At 40.4% G+C, this 14,764-nt stretch overlaps 2 long non-coding RNA genes and 3 pseudogenes across 3 annotated transcripts in view; 3 read left to right on the forward strand and 2 right to left on the reverse strand.

Moving 5' to 3' along the window:
• The window catches only part of LOC146473248 (uncharacterized), a 36,490-nt gene that overhangs the window by 2,941 nt on the left and 18,785 nt on the right, over window positions 1-14,764 (forward strand). The gene's annotated exons all lie outside the window — the stretch shown is intronic.
• Window positions 14-14,217, reverse strand: LOC146473249 (uncharacterized). The gene is made up of 3 exons (XR_014866413.1): window positions 14,035-14,217; window positions 3,144-3,260; window positions 14-348 (listed from the first exon to the last, which is right to left on the reverse strand). It is a non-coding gene; the product is annotated as an uncharacterized LOC146473249 (long non-coding RNA).
• On the forward strand, window positions 5,495-6,557 carry LOC146473250 (uncharacterized; annotated as a pseudogene).
• On the forward strand, window positions 6,679-8,028 carry LOC146473251 (uncharacterized; annotated as a pseudogene). Its single transcript, XR_014866440.1, has 2 exons — window positions 6,679-7,850; window positions 8,006-8,028. The product of XR_014866440.1 is annotated as an uncharacterized LOC146473251 (transcript).
• LOC146473252 (uncharacterized) lies at window positions 8,978-9,806 on the reverse strand (annotated as a pseudogene).

Raw genomic sequence — 14,764 nt, forward strand, 5'->3', positions numbered from 1 at the left:
CACACCTTCAAGCTCTCAATGGGAACACCTTTAATTTTTCTTTTGCTTCTTTACAATGGTTTTTACTTTCTCCCATTGAGTTTATCATCCATGATACACCTAAGAGTGTGAGCCAATCTTTCAAAATCAATAGTATTACACACTGCTACAATGTGTTGTTATTGCGGCCTGGGGAAGCTAAAAATGTGATCGCAATTGTACAGCGACATTCACTGTTACAAATATCGATTAGGGCTTGGTCGTCGTAATCAGCTTCAATGCAGCCCCTAAAGCACTCAAAGTCGCAACCTCCATCAGCGTAGAACTCGCCAAAGTCGGTCTTTGTATCATGACGTTCTTCAGGGAAGTCTAAATTAAAAACATCACCGTTTAGTACTGTATTTAATAATTACAATAATAATTAATAACTTTGATCCGAAGGCGCATTACAGCATGAAAACTTGAGTATGACACATTAAATTAAAGTTATACTAGGCACAAAAAGCTAATTTAAAAATAAGTTTTCAGCAAGGATATAAAATGCTGAAGTGATCTAGATTTCCGTATCGCAAGAGGTCAACCATTCCACAGTGTGGGAGCCGCGGGGGCATAAGACCTATCACCAAATGATCGCAACAATTTCTAGTAAAATTCCATCATTTAAGCGTAAGTAATAGGCAGATTGTTTTCTTTCTTTCTTTTCTTTTCTTTCTTTTTTTTTTCTTTTTTTTTTTAAGAGCACTTTATTGAGTACTTCAGAACAGTACATTTTATTAATTATATTACTATATGACACTACATTACAAAACAAAAAAAGAAACATACTTAACTATAGTTACCTACACAAAAAACTAGCTACGCAACTTACAATATAGCTAACACCGGTACTAACAATTATATTAGTTACTTGTAATACGATACTAATCACTTACAATACTTACATACTTACAATACGGTAATAACGATGTTTACAATACTTATGATGCTTTTTAAAACTACAAACTTCAGCAACAAATTACACAATTACACATTACTTGCTGGCACATGGCTGCCTTGCAAAGCAATATAGCAAAAAAAAAAATGAAATAAAATTAAAAGGCTCAAAGACTTATTTGCAACTTAGATTTGTGTTTTTCAATTTCAAGGCGACTCTTTAATACAGCACAATAGGCTTCCCAGATATACTCTTCTTCTTTTCGTGACGCAGTATAGATGTAGTATTTGGCAATAATTAAACAGAGGTTCAAGCCAAGGCGACGAGAGAGATCTCTAGTGAATCCGTATATTATTTCTTGTTCTGATAAGGTGATTGAATTTAGGGTTTTTCCCTTCCACCAGAGGGAAAATTGAGTCCAGAAAGTCTGTACAAAAGGGCAATTTACTACGAAAAGGTGTTTCAATGTTTGTTTCTCGTTAGAAAGGTGGCATTGCTCTTTTTGAACAAGCGAATCCCTGAAAAGAGTGGCATTAGTTGGTAAAATATGATGAACGGATCTTAAACTGAAAGATAGCAAGTCTAATGTCTTTAGTAACTTTGAAGGGAATGCTGTAAGTAAATCTTTTCTTATTATTGTTTATTTATGCATCTTCATTCTTGGCTTTTCAATCATTTGTGTGAGAGGAGTGATAGCACCACACAATAAAGGCCCGTTTAAACATTTTCAGGATTAATGGATTATAGGATATATGGTCCAGAATGTACTACTAACACCGATAATTTTGCGTAGAAACTTTGGCGAGTCTCAAATTTGATAGGTTTTGATGATCTTTAAAAATAGGGCTTAAAAATGTGGTTGTAAGTCAAGGCATCTCAATATATTCCTCTTCAAAGAGTGAAGGCGTGGCATTCCCTGATTGTTTGGTGGCCTTTCAGAAAGGTTTAGGAAACAGAATCTTATTGCCAGGATCAGCAGCTGTCTTTTTTTTGTTATTTTCGTGTGTTAAACGAGATTTTTTTCCAACACCTCCCCCTTACCCCCTCCCACTTCCCTTACCCCAATTGCTTCGGATCTCTGTTTCTATTCTTTCTCTTTTTCCGTCTACAGTAATGAAAAAAAATTAAGGTTACCGTGTACCTTCAGGGGTGGCTTCAGTTTAACGCATGTAGCGCCTCTCGGTTACATCACAGATACCCAAAATCCCATATCAAATTAAAGCTTATAGAACTGGGTATTCAAGTATTTCATTACTTTTCCAAGAAGATGAATTCCCTGGTTTTCCGAAAGTCGGTTGTTTAAATTAGCAGTGAAAGACTTGTCAAAAAGAAATACCGAAATGGAGTTAATACTGCCCTTCTCCTACGCTGTATACAACGCCACTAGTTCTGTAACAAAGGCTTTTGATGAATTTAGCTCCTTGGCTGAGCGAAAGGTACCATGTTCACCTTCCGAGATCTTTTTTACATTAAGTGGACCAGATCATCTTCAAGGAACATGGTGTTAATATTGCAGATCATGATTCATTCTGTTACAAGCAGAATTCAAAAGCTTTCACTGAAGGACTGGTGTATACGACTCGGCAGCCAATAGCAGTTCGACAAATCAATTTCACTAAAAAATGGAGCAAATTCTAAAGATACTATTTTTCACGCCCTTGCAAACTAAAGCTCGTTTCTTATTCGAAAGAACAACAAGTGTTAAGGACGGTGCCTACTAATACACAAGTATTTTTGTGCGGTTTATGACTATGCAGAAAAAGCAGATCTTAGCAAGGGCTATTGAAATCCAAAAAGAAAATTCGGGGTAACCACGCATTTTTCAGAGATAATTAAGCAACAATATTTCCAAAAAGCGCCAAAATATAAAGCAATGTATGGCAGTTTTTCCTAAATAGAAGCTTAATTATCTCGGAAAAATGCATGGTTACCCCAAATTTTCTTTTTGGATACCAAGAGCACTTGCTAAGTTCTGCTTTCTCCGCATAGTTTTAAACCGCGCAACAATATTCCCGTATTAGTGAGCACTACCCATAGGAAACCCGAGTATCTCGAGATGCGCAGAACGTATGCGCAGTAACAATAGTAGGCACCGTCCTTAAACTCTTCAGTATGTGATTTCCTTGACAGTTGCAAAGGCTGCGGTATTTCCTAAAATGAGTGAGATCTACTTTTACTAAAAAAATGTCTCGCAAGTGTTCCACCATTGCATCAAATAAACTTATCTTACCTTCCAACTGAGGATTCTGGGTTCGCAAAACACGTCGTGACGTCACCGACATAATCATCAAAGCCAACAGGATAACAAGGACAGCGGTCTTTATGATTTATAGCAGCAAAGGTAATTCTGAAATAATAACATCACACCATTAAAACTGGAATGCACCGAACAATTGGAACTTTCAATACTTCGGTTAATTTAGTTTGTTGGTATTGAGAATCAGTCTGCTAAATGTTGTCTGCAATACGCAGGTATTCCCGAGAAGCCACTGATGAAAGCAAACTCGGTTTAATTTCTCTTAGTTTCCCTTAATTTATTCCGCGGTATTCGAGGCGCGCCGGTCTAACTTAACCGACCACTGATTGATAGCATAATTATGTTAAATTATTTTGCAGAAGGGTTCTGCAGGTTTACGAGTTGGATTTTGTAGTACAAAGTTTACCTTAGAATATGAAAAAAAGGTAGTTATAGTAAAACAAACTTTATGTCAATTGTAATGAAACTGCTTACTTTTACAAAGAGATTGTACGTGTACTTTATGGATAGAAACGAAGTAGATTAATTAGCGTTAGGTGGATTAACGTCAGCCCTGGTGGATACTGCCACTGCCATTCTCTCTTGGCCAGTGCTGGATCAACTTGTATCCCGGGTGACGGAGGAAGTTACAAGGAAGTTCCAGCCATTACTTGAAAATTTGGGCTGCTTGCCTCAGTCAGCGCAGACTCACAACTACACACCAGCTCCGCCTCAATCACCCTTTGCATCTTCTGTGCCTCCAGTCCCGGTGCCGTCTACTCTTGCGCAGTCCTCTGGGTCTACCTTTCAGCACAGTCAGGGCCCAGCTTCATAGATACAGAATGCAGTGGAGGTGCCAGCTGCACATGACGGGGTTCAACCAGTTTTAGCATCCCTATCAGGTGAGCAGCATTTACTCCCTGGGACCCAGCGTCCCAATGATGTATTTATGTCTGTGAACTTGCCACTTGATGCGCGAGTTCCTAGCAAAATCCTTCAAAATGAGTTTGTTGATTTTGGCTCTCTACTTGTTAACCCGGCTTTTGAAGACAAATTTCAAATTACACTCCAACCCTCACAGGAAGGCACCTCCCCATCCCAAGCTCTTGAGCCAGTTAACAAGGCAAAGCGGATTACTTCAATAGATGTTTGGCCACAGGCTTTTCACGTCTTTGTAGGTATTTTTACAGCACAGTATCCCCATGAGGCCCCAGGCCTCATGAAGTATGGGGATACTATTCAGAATCTGGCTGCTAGGGGGCATAATTGGCGATTTTTCGATGAAATTTTCGATTTCTGCGCCAGTCTCAGGCCACATCTCTCCCGTGGGGGATGATACATTGGGAATTGTGGCTGAGATCTCAGGGTACTGTTAAGAAATTTCATTCCACCAGCGGCGCCGTTAAGTCCCTTGATGTCCCCCGAGGTTATTGTTTCAAGTATCACAAAGGGGGCCATTGCTCAGGATGCTCTTTTAAACATTCATGTGCTAAATGTGATGGCCCCCATCGGGCCATAAATTGTAATTTTCGTGCCTACGAAAAAAAGGGACCAATAAACCCTCCAGCAGCCAGAACCCACCCCAGCCTATCTCCACAGGGGCTTCCAACGCCCGTAAACAGTGATCGTTTGCAATTTTTTTCTTTCTGGGTATATCCCTTCAGTAGTCCAGCTTTTTATCCCATGGCTTCAGTTATGGTTTCTCTTTGCATTATGACGGGCCATAAGACTCTTCATGCGCTAAAAACCTACTTTCTCCAATTCAAAACCCTGAGGCAGTTAAAGCCAAAATTGAAAAGTAAATTGCAGCCCAACGACTTGCTGGCCCCTTTTCCTCTCCACCCTTTACCCATTTTCGTATATCTCCCCTTGGTTTGGTCCCTAAAAAGACAGAGAGCGAATTCCGTTTGATTCACCACCTTTCTTTTCCTCGAGGTTCATCTTTAAACGATGGCATTTCGTCTGAATTTACCAGTGTATCTTACGCGACAGTGGACGATGCCATTCGTACCATCAAAACTGTTGGCCAGGGCTGTTTTCTGGCCAAAACAGATATCAAGAATGCTTTTCGTATCATTCCTATTTGACCTCAAGATTACAATCTTTTGGGAATTTTTTGGAGAGGAATATATTAATATGACCGCTGTATGCCGATGGGTTGCTCTAGTTCTTGCAAAACTTTTGAAATGTTTTCTTCTGCTATCAAAAGGATTGCCAAAAAGAAATTGCATATCGATCACATTTTGCACTTGCTGGATGATTTTGTTATAGTTTCTCCCACTCACAATTTGTGCAAACAACAGTTAGATTTGTTTTTAATGTTATGTCATTATTTGGGCATTCCTATGGCACCGGAAAAAACTCTTGGCCCTTTCTCAACCATTTCCTTTGCGGGTATTGAGTTGGACTCTGTCAAAATTGTAAGCACGGCTACTTCCTGATAAGCTAGCTAAGTGTCAGGATTTAATTTCAGGTTTTCTTAGACGTCGCAAAGTTACTTTACGGGAGATTCAGTCTTTGACAGGGTTACTAAACTTTGCATGTTCAGTAGTTGTTCCCGGTAGGCCATTCCTGCGACGTCTCATTGATCTGACGCAAGGCATTCGCAGCCCTCATTTTCTTATAAGGGTGACTCGGGAAGTTAAAGAAGATCTTAAGGTTTGGCAGCAATTTCTGTGAGCTAGTTTTAATGGCCGTTCCTTTTTTCTTTCTGATGTATGGTCTAACTCGCATCAGCTACAATTGTATACAGCCGCATCCGGTGCCATAGGTTTTGACGCAGTTTTTGGCAAGAATTGGTGTTATGGTAAATGGCCAGAGAGCTGGCGTCATCGCAGCATTGCATTCCTTGAATGTTATCCCATCGTCCTTAGCCTGCATCCCTGGGGACATGCATTTAAGGATCAGCGTGTGTTGTTTTTTACTGATAACGAGGCCTCAGTCAACGTTATCAACAAACAGACTTGTCGTGGAAAGGACTTAATGCTTTTTGTACGTAAGCTGGTTCTGGTTTGTCTTCATTACAATATTTGCTTTAACGCAAAGCATGTTCCAGGCGTGCAGAACAAATAAGCTGATTCTTTGTCTCGGTTACAGTTGCAGACTTTCAAACAGCTGGCACCAGCTTACATGCACGAAGTTCCCACAGTGATACCTCCTCATCTGCAGCCGCTCAGTTGGCATCCATAGCTTCCGTTTCACTTCGTTCTAGTCTTCAGCCCTCATCCATACCAAACTATCAGCGTGCTTGGAGGCTTTTCCTTCAGTTTTTCATTTCTGCATTTCAACTCCCTTTTAGGGCAATGCCTATTTCACCATCCGTTCTGGCCTTGTTTATAGCTTATCTCTTTCGCTCTCAGTACGCTCCATCCACGGTGATGACGTATGTCTCGGCTTTGGGTTACTGCCATAAGCTTCAGGGTCGCCTGCCAGCAAGCTCTCTTAGGGGTGGGGGGCGGGAGGGGGAAAGAGGAGAGACCAACCCCCAAGAGAGCTTGCTCGCAGGCTAGCTTCAGGGTTTTTCGGATCCCTCTAAAGTGTTTTATGTCTCGCAAATGCTTAGAGGTTTAAACAAAGTTGGGTTTCGCCTGGATAGTCGTCTTTCTATTACACTACCAATTTTAGATAAACTGCTTTCCGTGGCACCTTCTTTGGTCGGTTCGTCTTATCAAATTTGTCAGTTTCAGGCGATGTGTTCCCTGGCATTCTTTGCCTTTTTACGCATTGGTGAAATGACTTCCACTGGTGGACGCATTTTCCCCTTCAAATTTTGCAGATTAGTAAACTGCTCAATGCTTCGAAGGAACTAATCGCATTTAAAATTACTTTTGGAAACTTTAAACATAGCTACAATGAACGCCCCTTTTCCATCACAGTCTCTCGCCAGCCACAATCTTGCCCTGTTGAATTTCTGGCTAAGTTTTTGGCAATGCAGGGATCCAGACAGGGTGCTCTGTTCATTACAGTGGACGGGGCTCCAGTTTCTAGATCGTATTTTTCAAATCAGTAGTCGTCTGCTATACAGTTTTGTGGTTTGTCCCCTTCAGTTTACAAGGGGCACAGCTTTCGAATTGGTGCTGCTTCCCATGCTGCAGATAAGGGGTTATCCGATGCTCAAATCTGCCTCTTAGGACGGTGGAAGTCTAATGCATTTTAATAGTATCTAAGAATGCCTAGTCTTTGTTCATAAAGCTTTCATTTACTAGCCATCCAGCAGGTGCAATTTGCCTTAGTTTACTGTGCTATTTATCTATACCTTAAGTATCAGCTAGCATGGGCGGCTCTTGCTTTTGGTTTACATGCGATCATTATTTTTATTGCTCATTGGTGGCGGGTTGTTGACATATACCGTTTTCGATTGTTCAGGGCATTTGGGTGCTATGGTGTTTGCACCTGTATTCCATACTGTTGATCTTGGGCATTAGCTAGCATGGGCGGCTTTTGCCTCAAGTTGGCACTGTGTGGAGTACTTTGAGACAGGTTTTTGATGGGTTCGTCCTGCAAGGGCGGCTTAACTTTAGTTCACCTAGTTAAATAATTTATTGTTGCCCCAAGGCATCAGCTAGCATGGGCGGCTTTTGCGTTGGGTTGGCATTTTATATAGTACCTTGAACACGTTTACTGAGGGGTTACGTTGGCAAGACGTTCAAGCTTTTCTTTCACATCGTTTGGTTGACCCAAGGCATTAGCTAGCATGGGCGGGTTGACATCATGTATAGTAATATTGAGCAAGTTTACAAATTGTTTAGTTTGCAAAGGCAACTAAACTTGTCTTTCCTGTATTGGATTTTACATGTTTTTATTTCACATAGTTTAGTTGGTTATGGTTGATGCAAGGCATTAGCTAGCATAGACAGCTCTTACTTTGGGTTCACATAATATTATATTGAAAAGGTTACGGATGGGTTTAGTCTGCAAGGGCGACTCAACCTTTCTTTCCTGTATTGCATTTCATATTTCTTGTTTTGTTCTCCCTGGGTTGGCATAACACCTTTCGGTAGATGTCGTTGACTTTCTTCTCTTTTCTGTGCTGCGTTGGCCTGGGGTGGGGCGGCATGTGTACGGACACATGCTTTGGCGTTTTCAGTGCCCTCACCTTTACTGGGCCAAACTTTGTATCAAGGATTTGATTGAAAAATATTTTAAAATAAATACGCCTATGGGATTTTACCCATAGCCATTTACTCTAGTCATTGAATGTGGTATTTTGCCCAGTAAACATAGCTCAGGCAAGGCAGCATCTTGGGGTTATGCTAATTATTTGTAAGGGAGAAAAGGCAGAAAAGAAGTAGATTAATTAGCATTGAGTGGATAAACGGCCTTAAATTAGGTTACTTGGTCATTCTTAATTTATCAGAAAAATTAACGAAATTGAACCAACTTGCAGTTTGACTTTTAAAAGTAAAACTCACGATGTGTTTTAAAAAATATATTGTTCCCGAATATACAGATAGAGCATTTTCATTCACGTGACTACCGGCCATATTGGTTTACTGAAACAAAAGAAAGCATTTGCATAAAAATAGAGTTCAATTCCCAGAGGGTTAGTTTGGGACACCAACGTGGCCGCCATTTCTTTGTTTTGGGACACCAACATGGCCACCGTGACGTCATGTGAAAACACTCGTTTTTCTCCTGGTTTTTCTCTAAGATTGTGGCGCGCGCGCAAATGTAAGCTGCACCACCATGCTATCACTCCATTTGCAAAGAGAATTGGAGAAGCCTACCTCTGCAATCCAGCAGTTCATTATCGCTTGCGATAATAATAGAAATGACAGGTCTGCACGACTCACTGCGTTATGTTGTGTACATTTCTATGAACGCTGCCTTTATATTTTTGCCCCAACGAGCATGTCCTTAAGAGATTGTCCTCTCTTTTAGGATATAGTTGGCGGATTTTTGAATATGCTTTTCAGCAAAGGCTGATTTTGTATGAGCGTCCAGTTTTGCATCCGGTATATTTTTGAGGTTACGCACCGATGGGTGGTACGTTGTAACAAAAGGCAAGATTTGTTTACGAGTTTTTTCTTTTGTTGTAGAGCCGACTGTCTTTCGGCGAAGTTGACTTCTGATAACGTTGTCTGTATCATCTTGTGGGGGTATCCGAGCGCTATGAGGCGCGATTTAAATTTGGGGATACTTTCTTTGAACGTTGTTTCAGAAGAATTTGTTCTCAGTAGTCTGAGTGCTTCGCCTTTTATAAAACCTCGTTTCACACGCAAGGGATGGCTCGAGGTATAATGTATACACTGAAAGGTTTCAGTAGGCTTGTAATGCCTATATACGGATTTCAAGGATCGATTCATTTCTGAAACGTTCTCCTTTAAAAATTATTTTGTCGAGAAAGCTTGTCTCGTTCTCTGAAATTTCGGCCCTAAATCTAATAGTAGGATGGAAGTTGTTAGCTTGTTCAATGAACAGGTTAATTTCCTTTTCGTCACTATCCCACAGTGAGAAAATGTCATCAATAAAACGTTTCCATTCTAGTGCTTTTGTTTTGCTTTGGCTTATCATTTTTGTTTCAATATCGGCCATAAAGATGTTTGCAAATGCAACGGCCATTTTTGTACCCATTGCACCCCATGGGTCTCAGTATATCTGAAGGTAATTGTTTCCAACAAATTGGAATGAATTTTCCTGAAGGATAAGTTTAAGCATTTCTTTGAGGTAGTGTGACGGTATAGGAGTTTTATTGTTTTGGAATGGCTCGTAATTGCTTTGCATACTGTTGTAATTCCCTCCTCTTGTGGGTTTTTTTGTATACCAGCTAGTTACATCCATTGATACTAAGATAGTATCTTGAGAGACCTTTGTCTTTTCTATGAAGTTTACGAAAGCCGTTGCATCTTTTAGATACGATTTCTGCTTTTGTGCGATGGGCTGAAGTAATTTGTCCACAAAAGATGATAATCTTTCTGTAGGGTCTTCACAGCCCGAAATTATCGGTCTTCCGACCGGATTTGGTTTGTGAATCTTAGTAAGGATGTAAAATATTGGTATTCTTGGCGGATCTTGGGTTTGAGAAAACCATTTCTTTGTCATGTCATCAATGAAGTTAACTCGTGAACTCTTTGTGAAGTTTCCACCGTCATGGGATTTTGGAGAGGTTTATAAAGTTCTCTGTTGTCGAGTTGAATTTAAGCTTCTTGTATTTTATCACACTTATTCATGATGACAGTTGTTGTGCCTTTGTCTACCTCAGTTATTTAGAACGATGTTAGCGTTCTTTTTCAGCTCTGTGAGAGCCTTATATTCGTTGTGTGACAGGTTATTTTTAGGTTTGATTGGTTTAATCTCTGCCAATTGGATTTTCACGCTTTCCAAGTAGCTTTCTAGGGCAACTGAATTTTGAACCGGTGGCTTCCAGTCTGATTTGACATGGAATGGATGCGGTTCTTTATTTTCTCTGTGAAATATGTATTTCAGGCGCATACGTCTTGCGAAATCTTCAAAGTCTAACAAGAGTTGGCGTCTAATGTTATATCACCAGTGTCGGAACAAATTTGAGCCCTTTAGAATTAACGCTGACTTGGCTGTCGCTAAGTTGTTGGTTTGAAAAAATCTTTATGAATTTCTCGTTGTTTTCTCTTTGTGTCTTCAATCCGTTTTTTGCCAATTTTTTTCTGCGCTCTTTGCGCTTGTAATTTGTTTTGTGCCCTTTTCTATTTCAACCCCCGTTGTGGTGGTTAGGTTTTCAGAAATAACTGACTGTTATACTTTTCAACATTTTTATTGTTTGCAGAATTCTGCAACACATGTGTGTACAATATTGGTTTGAGCTCGTTGAATTCTTGCTGCAGTTTATCTACCATATACATCGTGGTTTACAATGTTTACTGTGTTCGCCGAGTGCGACTGTTCTGGTATCGATCTATTTCTAGCATTTGCGCTAGTATTTTTTGAGAGCTTAGCCTTTTTAAATTTGTTCTCTTGGCCGTTTAGGCGTCTTTTGCGGTACTGTAGGAGGGCACTTACGAAGCCTTGTTCTGCTTCTTCTTTGATTCGCCTTATGTCTTTCACAAATATAAAAAAAAAGTCTCATCCGGCGGGATATTAGCCCTTGCCAAGTATTGGAAAGATTTAGGACACGTCTTGTCCTTCATATGTTTTTCTAGTTTCCTGATGGAATCTTTTGACTCTGTGATATTAGTCTTCAAGGAGACTGCATGTGTCTATGTGTTTTCTATTTCTGTTTGGTCGTCTGTTTGTAGCAGATTCTTTGGGTTGGCAGCTCTCTTTCACGTATTGGTAGTGTTTTTTGTGTCTGGGTTCAAGCTGTGATGCTGGAGGGCTTGATTCGGAGTCCTCCATGTCAAATTTGCTGCTGTACTGGATGTCCAGCTCGTCTTTATCAGGTATACCTTCTGGTGTTTTTGGTATTTCCAAAAGATCTGTATCTGAGTCTTCCTCTGACGCCGACGGCGTGAGGTATGGTTGTAGTTCTTCGTTGTATAGTTTATAATAATTTCCGTTCGAAATTTTTTGACGACGTCATTCAAAAATATAACTCTTTTAAAGACTTAGACGTCTACTCAAAAATTTTGTTTCTTTTTAATAGTATAGACCCCATCATTTGCAGATCAGTTGCTGCTTTCATTTTCGATATTATGAAGTTTAGATACAAAAGGTTATTTCCTAAGTAACTCGTACTAAAACTTGTAATTTTATACATTTGAATAACTAACTTAGGTAATGCCATGTATAGATATGGAAATACCTGAATAAATTGTTGTTGTTTGATAATGGACTGTGTGGTCTCCAGCAAAACCGACGGTTTCGATTCTGTGCGAATCTTTTCAGTTGCTATTTACTGACAACAGTAATATGTGGTAGGACGGTAGAGAAAATTTTCAGTACCGTTCCTGTTGAATTTTAGATGGATGACCTTTATATATGTTTACGGGTGAGTGTAGGGATCGAAAATGACGTATTCTCATTGGTCCCGTAGTTATAGAAAGTAACCAATCATATGGAAGCATTTTGGATCCGTTTTTTATCAGGATTGGGCTGTGTTTCTTTTCAAGGTAAAATTCAGTGTGTATATTTCCCATTTTAGGCTTTTAAACCTGAGGGTTTTCACGTTGATATGTTTACGCTATGTTTTTCTTTCCTTGTCTTGTGATAGGAAGGCTTAGGTGTGTTTGTGTAGCGTACGATATCGAAATATTGTTGCGTTGCATGTTAGAACTTTGTAAAGTTCATGTTTTTTTAATCGTGTGGTTTCACGTCAGTGACGGGGCCTGTCTGGATAACTCAACAGTGATAATAATAGAAATGACAGGCCTTCACGGCTCACTGCATTTATATGTCGCGTACATTTTTATGAACGCTGCTTTTATAACCTGAGGGTTTTCACGTTGATATGTTTACGCTATGTTTTTCTTTCCTTGCCTTGTAAGAGGAAGGCTTAGCTGTGTTTGTGTAGCGTGCGATATCGAAATAATGTTACGTTGCATGTTAGAACTCGGTAGAGTTCAAGTTTTTTTTAATTCCTAGTGTGAGGTTTCACGTCAGCGACGGGGCCTGTCTGGATAACTCAACAGTGATAAGAATAGAAATGCCAGGCCTGCAAGACTCACTCCGTTATGTTATGTACATTTTTATGATCACTGCCTTTATATTTTTGCCCTAACGAGCATGTCCTTAAGAGATTGTTCTCCGGCTTGAAGGATATAGTTGCCGGATTTTTGAATATGCTTTTCAGCAAAGGCTGATTTTGTATGAACTTCCAATTTTGCATCAATATATTTTTGAGGTTACGCACCGATGGGTGGTACGTTAACAAAAGGCAAGATTTGTTTCTCGGGGGGATTACTTCCTTATAAGAAGCTAATGGGGATGTGCCACTGGATGGGGTCGCATTTTCACGACTGGATTGACTAGAATGGGGTCGCATTTTCAATAGAGTTACTAGAATGGGGTCGATTTTTGGGGTGAGAAAATTCTATTAAGTAGGGATTCAAAATAATCTCGATTAAAAAGTTCAGAAAGTTGCTGTTTATTAAATGTAACAATCACCTCGCATTATATTCTGTTCTTGAAAGTAGATGCATAAATAGAAAGTGACTTAGTTGGGATCACAAAAATTACATTTTCCCAAAAAGTGACTAAGAGGGAGTCTATAACTGGCCACAAAATAGCCTATAATGGGGCAGGGGCTCTGAGAGGCCAGCGGCACATACCCAGCAAAACTTAACCCAAGTACGCCCCCCCCCCCCCCCCCCCGGATTTGTTTACGAGTTTTTTTCTTCTGTTTTAGAGCCGACCGTCTTTCGGCGAAGTTGACTTCTGATAACGTTGTCTGTATCATCTTGTGGGGGTATCCGAGCGTTATGAGGCGCGATTTAAATTTGGAGATACTTTGTTTGAACGTTGTTTCAAAACAATTTGTTCTCAGTAGTCCGGCTGAGTGCTTCGCCTTTAAAAAAACCTCTTTTCACACCCAGAGGATGGCTCGAGGTATAATGTGTATACTGAAAGGTTTCCGTGAGAAGGCATGTAATGTGTACGGATGTCAAGCCGGATCGATTCATTTCTGAAACGTTCTCCTTTAAAAATTTTTGTGTCGAGAAAGCTTGTCTCGTTCTCTAAGATTTCGGCCGTAAATTTAATGGTAGGATGGAAATTGTGAGCTTGTTCAATGAACAGGTTAATTTCCTTTTTGCCACTATCCAGGCTTATTTTAAAACGGCTTTCTTCAGTGGCGATCGTCCAGGTGATTTGGGCCAGGACAAGGTTCCTGAAATCTTACGTTTTCCAAATAACGACGGTTTTCTGTTTGGGGAAAAACCTTGTGGGAGGGAGACGAAAATGTTTTTGGAATCAGACGAACCCCACAAACAGCTACTGAACTATCTGTCCCATCAAAGCAATCGAGCATGAATACCTGGATGTCAGGGATGTGGCGCAACAAATCCAAGTTGACCTTCGCGTGGCTATCTGTTTCTTCCGACGGCACCTAACGGGGGCATTCAAGATTCACCTTTCACTTCAGCTGCCGCAGAAGCCCGTTTAAAGATATATTTTAAGAAGATGGACGCAGATGACGGCGAGACGTTGCATGACTTTAGATCCGGCTGTGCACGGCTAAGCGAGCCAGCGAGCCATGCGAGCCATACGAGCCAAACATGCGTTTCTGCCTCGCATGGCTGGCTGACTCGCTGGCTCGCAGATTGTCGAGACCCTGGGGCCTCTGCCAAGCTTGCGTCGAGTGAATTCTTAAACATTCCCAATGCTTGGCAGGACATAAATGAAATGAAACGCTTTGTTTGTGCTTTTCCCACGGATAACCCTCATAAGAGATTTCTCTCGCAGTAAAGACATTAGTTTGTAATTAGTTTTGGATGAGTCAGTTGGGGAATTATTGTAAGAATTGGGATGTTTTCCTTCGGAAAATGATATACATTAGGAGTTGTAAGAGAGTTGTTTGTATTATCTGTGAGAATAAGGGGAAACAGTTAGGCGTGGACGGCGCTGACCAATATTTTTTCCATATCTTATTATCAACTGAGCATGATTGAGAGTGTTATGTAATAGTATACTATTCATAAAACTCGTAATGAGAGGCGAGGTTTGAATACCTCAAAGTAACACCCCATTGATAACTGGGCGTGCAG

This window comes from Pavona decussata, unplaced genomic scaffold (genome assembly GCF_977016875.1).
Source record: "Pavona decussata unplaced genomic scaffold, jaPavDecu1.1 SCAFFOLD_94, whole genome shotgun sequence".
Lineage (NCBI taxonomy): Eukaryota > Metazoa > Cnidaria > Anthozoa > Scleractinia > Agariciidae > Pavona > Pavona decussata.